The sequence below is a fragment of the Carcharodon carcharias genome, chromosome 30, assembly GCF_017639515.1.
Source record: "Carcharodon carcharias isolate sCarCar2 chromosome 30, sCarCar2.pri, whole genome shotgun sequence".
NCBI classification, from domain to species: Eukaryota; Metazoa; Chordata; class Chondrichthyes; order Lamniformes; family Lamnidae; genus Carcharodon; species Carcharodon carcharias.
The window spans coordinates 15,552,060-15,558,059 of NC_054496.1; the positions used below are offsets into that span (position 1 = coordinate 15,552,060).

The following is a 6,000-nucleotide window of genomic DNA, read 5'->3' on the forward strand; positions in this document are numbered from 1 at the left end:
AGATATGGAGAGATAAGACCTTGCGCTATATGTGTTATAAACGAGAGAATTACTCAGTGACAGAATTCTTCCGCAGGTAGGCAAATGAGACAGAAAAAAGTCCAATTTTTAGTCACGCTTCTTGCAAAGGGAGATATTCATGTAACAGTCACTCGTGGAATCTTGTAATCCCTTGCACTGTAGTCTTCCCTCCAGTTTCCTAAAGTGTTCAGACAGCCTAATTCTAAATAATGTAGTGGCTTCCTTTTCCCTGTATTCTCCTTCTGCCTCAAGACTTCATTGGTCCTGGCTGACCCTTCCTAATAGGTCTGTGCTACGGAGGGCTCGAGGAAGTTGCAAGCTTAAGCTCGTCCGTAAATAATTGAACAAAAATTAAGTGCATAATTGGTTTCTATTGAAAAAAATTATTTTAAGGTAAAAGCTGAAGATTACTAAAAGAATTTCATTCTCAACTTAATTGTTTTTTTAAACATCATTCTTGAGCACTTTTATATTTCAGCAGTCCCTTATCGAATACACACAATATGCAAGATTAAAATCTAGAGTTAACCAACATTAATTAACCTTGTGCTGCCTCTTGCATTTACTCGCTCCCATAGTTCATTTAATTAATAATCATAATTTGTGAAATCCAGTTTCATCGCATCTTCTCGTCATTTCAACTTATTCAAATTTTATTCTCTGTGTTCCTGACTAGCTCCATCCCAGTATTTAATGTTTTGTTTTTATTCAATATTCAAATGTTAATGTTACACACTCATATATACGCTAAGAAAAATCTTGGGTATATTGTCACTAACTATACCCTGAGCCATAACTGTGCAACACCATGATTTCAGATTATTATAGAGGCATCACAATCAAAAATACTTGGATGTGCACTTAAAGTGCCGTATGGACTGAGACCTGAAAGTGGGCTTAGATTGGATACTTCTTTCTTGGCCAGCACGGACATGGGCCAAATGGCCTCCTCCTGTGCTCCAAATTTCTATGATTTTATCAGCTACCTCAAATGGATTTAATTTGTGCCTTTCCTGTAAATTTTCTGCAAGGAATTGTGGAGGTAAGTATACAGCTCAGACCACACTCTCTCCCTATTTAAAAATCACTTTAGCTTTCAAAGACAGCTGTTTTTCTTTTAGGCGACAGTTTTGTGTCCCTGTTGTTCATACTTGAACTTGTCAAGTGGATCTGACACCGGTCACTAGTGTCCGAGAGCTGGCTAGAGAGATGGAAAGATAAGGGGGAAGAGACATTCATCAACGCCGACACACACAAACACACATGCTGTCGCAGTCTACACCATGAATCCTGGAATGGGTCTAACCAGACCCCCAAAAAGTAAAAGACAAATACATTGAAAGAACTTTGCAAATTATTTTAATAATAGTAACGAATTATAGTGAAAAAGAGTTGAATCTCGATAACTTTAATCCATGCTAGTTAATTCTGGTTTTACTTTAGACATGGAGTATAAAACACACTGCCGACAATGCACTGGGCTTAATATTCCCGCAGACTGTTGTTCACGTTTAAACTGTCGGGAATTAAAGTTCATTTTAAATCTGGTTGGAAGCTACGATATAAAATCAACGCTTACATTGTCAGAAATTCTATTGTATTAAACTTAGGAAACTACATTTAATTTTGCCTCCCTCTGCCTCCTTTTAATTTTATTCCTTTTACACCTTCCTTATATTTCTCACTTTACCTTTTCTTTCCTCAGCTTCTATTCATCCTCAGCTGGTCTGGCAGCATCTGCGGAGAGGAGCACAGTTAACGTTTCGAGTCCGTATGACTCTTCAACAGAACTAAAGAAAAATAGAAAAAGGGTGAAATATAAGCTGGTTTAAGGGTGGGGGGTGGGTGGGACAAGAAGAGCTGGATAGAGGGCCAGTGATAGGTGGAGATAACCAAAAGATGTGACATCTTTTGGTTATCTCCACCTATCACTTGCCCTCAATCCAGCTCTTCTTGTCTCCCCCCCACCCCCACCCCCCCCCTTAAACCAGCTTATATTTCACCCCTTTTCTATTTTTCTTTAGTTCTGTTGAAGAGTCATGCGGACTCGAAAAGTTAACTGCGTTCCTCTCCGCAGATGCTGTCAGACCTGCTGAGTTTTCCCAGGTACTTTTGTTTTTGTTTTGGATTTCCAGCATCCGCACATTTTTGCTTTTATTCTATTCATCTTGTTTCACTCCTATTTTTTATTAAAAAATCTCAGACTCTTTCGCCCTTATTTTATTCTACTCTTCTATTCCTTCTTTACCCCCGCCTTTTTTGTGATTTTCTCATTTTTTATCTCCAAATCTTTCCCATCTTTTTTAATCCACTGTCATTCATTTTCCTACTTTTTTCATTCATCCTCCCTTCCTTTCGCAGATTCTTAGCCCTCTTTTTAAACAGTCTCACTCTCCCATTTTTTCCTCTCTCTCTCTCTCTTGCTCTCCTTTTCCCTCTTAACAACTCACACTTGGTTTATGAAGCCTGGTCTGAAAAGCATGATGTAAATATACAGCCCACAAACCTTCCCACCGTGATCACCATCACAGACACAAGAGTGTTCATAAACTACGCTGAGATCAGTCAGCATTTTCCGGGGGGGGGCGGGTTATGGGCTTCCGCACAAACAGTAGAAGCTTTTTGTTTTGGTGCCGGTTTCTTAAGTAGCACTGACCACGCAGTGGGATCACTCCCATCAGTTCTAGTTGATGACACATTTCACCCAAAGAAAGCAGATCCCCTGGCACTGGGCTCAGCGATTGTGATTTCAAAGTGCATAATTTCTGTTGTATTTTGGTGAGTGATAAGGTTCAGCCTGGGATAGGCATTTCCCCCTCACAACCTTTACAATCATAGAAACCTACAGCGCAGAAGGAGGCCATTGAGCCCATCGTGGCCCTTGGTCTATTAGTATCCCTCACTCTCACGGTCCCTTTTAAACCCACCTGCAGTGTTTTCTAACAACTTTGCAGCGTAGACACAACATGTCTGTGAAGGTCAGCTCTTTAAAGCCACTCCTTAATTCCTGGAGCAAGAGAACAGCTTTCAAATGCTTACTGGAAATGGGTGACAATGCAACCGAGAGAGAGACTGACAACTCCGCGATGTCTTAAGGCTGGCTTAGAACGTACAGGTTAAGAGCAGGAGTAGGCCATTCAGCCCCTTGCGTCTGCTCCGACATTCGATAAGATCATGGCTGATCTGATTGTGGCCTTAACTCCACTTTTCCTGTCTGGTTCGACTTCCCCGTCAATCAAAAACCTGTCTAACTCAAGCTTTGAAACACTTTCAATGACACAGCCTCCACTGCTCGCTGTGGGGGGGTGGGGGGGTTGTGGAGTCCACCTCCACTGCTCGCTGGAGGGGGGGAGATGATTCCAAAGACCCACGACCCTCTGAGAGAAGAAATCACTCCTCATCTCCATCTTAAACTGAAAAAAAAAGACAGAAAATGCTGGAAAAACTCAGCAGGCCTAACAGCAATGGAGTCGAAACCTTTTCTCTGTTTCCCCCTCCACCGATGCTGTCAGACCTGCTGGGCTTTTCCAGCGTTCTCTGCTTTTGTTTCAGGTTTGCAGCACCGGCAGTATTTTGCCACCATGGACTGCCCTTGCCATTTTCCTTTAACAGGCCAAACCATGGCTACTGGGAGAAGGGGGCAAACAAGGCACATTACCCCTGAGTGGTGTGGCCACCCCCTCCCCCCTTGTGACCCGGTGCAACCAAACCCCCTCCCCCACCCCCCCCCCCCCCCCCCCCCCCCCACCTTAGGCTGGTGTCACTGAGACCCCTCTGGCCCGCTGATCTCCAAGGGCAGGCTGGTGGTTGAGGAATGTGCAGGCTGGAATGTGACACACAAGGACCAAAGCACAGCCAACTCTCCACTGCGGAGCGGGACAGGATTTAGCGAGCCTAAACCTAAACCCTGGCTATGCTGATGTCCAAAATTGGGGAGGAGGTGGGAGAAACTTTCCTTCGCTTTCTGCTCTGACTGGTCAGAAAAATAGACCAAAGTCTGAGGGCGAAACCTCCTTGAATCTGCAACCATGTCCTAATATAGCCGCAGAACTGTAGATAAGACAGTCGCGCGAGGGAGAAAAGAGAGAGAGAGAGAGAGAAAGAAAGAGGGAGTTTTATTTCATTCTCTCGTTGAAGAAGCTCTTTTTAATATCAATGCAAGGCACCGAAAAGGGAGGGAAGGACTTCACTAACAAGGGGTGCCACCAACAAGCCGACAGCAAGAATCCTCGATATAACTGGAAGGGAGTTTCTGGAGTTCACCGGGACAAATACTGCGGAAATCCAAACAATTTTTGCGCCGAGGAAAATTACGCCCCGGATCGCCAATGCCCCCGCAAGTTTGCTTGCGCGATTTACGCCGCTCGACTTTCGTTTCGGCCGCAGAAGGACGGGGTTGGGGGCTTGTTCACAGTCCCAGTAACTGGGACTCCCAGTGCCATTCGGACGCAGTTACAGTCCATGCTGAGGGACCCCCCCCCCCCCCACCCCCCCCAACTCCTTTTAATATTCCCGCAGTGTCACGGCCCCTCCACGACCCAGACAGGGAACAATTAAAACCGGGCACTCTCATTCCTACAAAGAGTAAATTGTTCTTAGAGATTTCCACCCCCTACAAAAAATATTACATGTTTTCTTTCCCGTTCCTTACTCCCAGCCTCTCTCCCACTCTGAATCGGAGCTCGCTTCGCTCTCTTTATTTTCTCTCTCTCTCTCTCTCTGTGTGTCTATAATCAGTGTGTCTCCCAAGCCGCACTATTTACCATCCTGTCACTTCCCTTCCCAATGTTTAGATCGATTAAGGGGCTACTTCGTCCCGTCTGGACCTGTCCCCCTCGCCGCGCACTTACAGCCCCCAAAGTATCCCAGTTGAAAAGGCTGGTGATGGGGGGGTAAATATTCACTCGAGATGCCCATGTCCAGCAAATTCTGACCCCCAGGTTATTCCACCTCCCCCCCAGCCCCTTCAAAAGACCGGTGGCTCAGTATTTTTTGATTTACAGTCAGACTTCTGTCTAACGCAGCCTTTGAAAAGCAACAGCCCAAACTACTCCCCTCCATGCGGAGAGTTAACATCTTAATTCCACTTAAATGAAACAAATGTATTGATCAACATTTCCGAAAAGAGAAAGGGTTCCTTACCCTGCAATGTTCTCAAGGGTTTGGAGGTTCGCCTTCTTGACAGCACACTAGCCCTCCTCCACAGTGCAGGACAGTAAACCTTATATAGCCAGACTCAAACTTCTGTTAATCTTAAAAGGGATTTCCTTTTAAAACGCCAGTCACCTCCCACTGTTTTCAATAGGACAGACCAGATACATGGGTGGGTTGTGCCACAGTGCAGATTACTGTAATGTCGGGAGTATAGGTCGTACAGTAGCTTTCCCCTCACCCCACCCCCCTCCCACCCACCCACACACTCACTTACTCACACACACACACACATACACACACACACCCACCCACACACACAGACAGAGCTGCACCTCAGGAAAATGTTCCCTCATTCCCTCCCACTGCATACCTGACCTGGAATGTATATTAAGATGAAAGCAAAATATACTGTGGGATGCTGGGCATATGAAATAAAAACAGAAAATGCTGGAAAAAACTCAGCAGGCCTGGCAGCACCCATGGAGAGAGAGAGAGCAAAACCCGCGTGACTCCTCGCCAGAGTTCACAGGGAGAGCCAGCAGGCCTGGGAATGTTTCTCTCTCCACAGAAGCTGCCAGACCTGCTGAGTTTTTCCAGCATTTTCTGTTTTTATTGTGGAATGCACACTGCGTAGGAGTGGGACATGCTGTAGGAAGACAAGCAGAGGTTTATTGCATTTCCCGTCATTTTCAAGTTGAAATGTTTCGTAATGTACTTTCCCAAATTTTGTGAATAAAATTTATTTTTTTGGTGGGTGCCAGGGTTGGTGGGTGGGGTGGGGGGGCTGGGGAGGGGGTGGAAGAATTCACTCATGCTCTAATTAAC

The 6,000-nt window shown here is 45.2% G+C and overlaps 1 long non-coding RNA gene across 1 annotated transcript in view; it reads right to left on the reverse strand.

Annotated features, from left to right (window-relative positions):
• The window catches only part of LOC121271148, a 97,317-nt gene extending 92,064 nt beyond the window's left edge, over positions 1 to 5,253 (reverse strand). Inside the window, exon 1 of the long non-coding RNA XR_005941687.1 lies at positions 5,164 to 5,253. This is a non-coding gene — a long non-coding RNA (uncharacterized LOC121271148). The remainder of the gene's footprint in view (positions 1 to 5,163) is intronic.
• Positions 5,254 to 6,000: the final 747 nt, after the last annotated feature.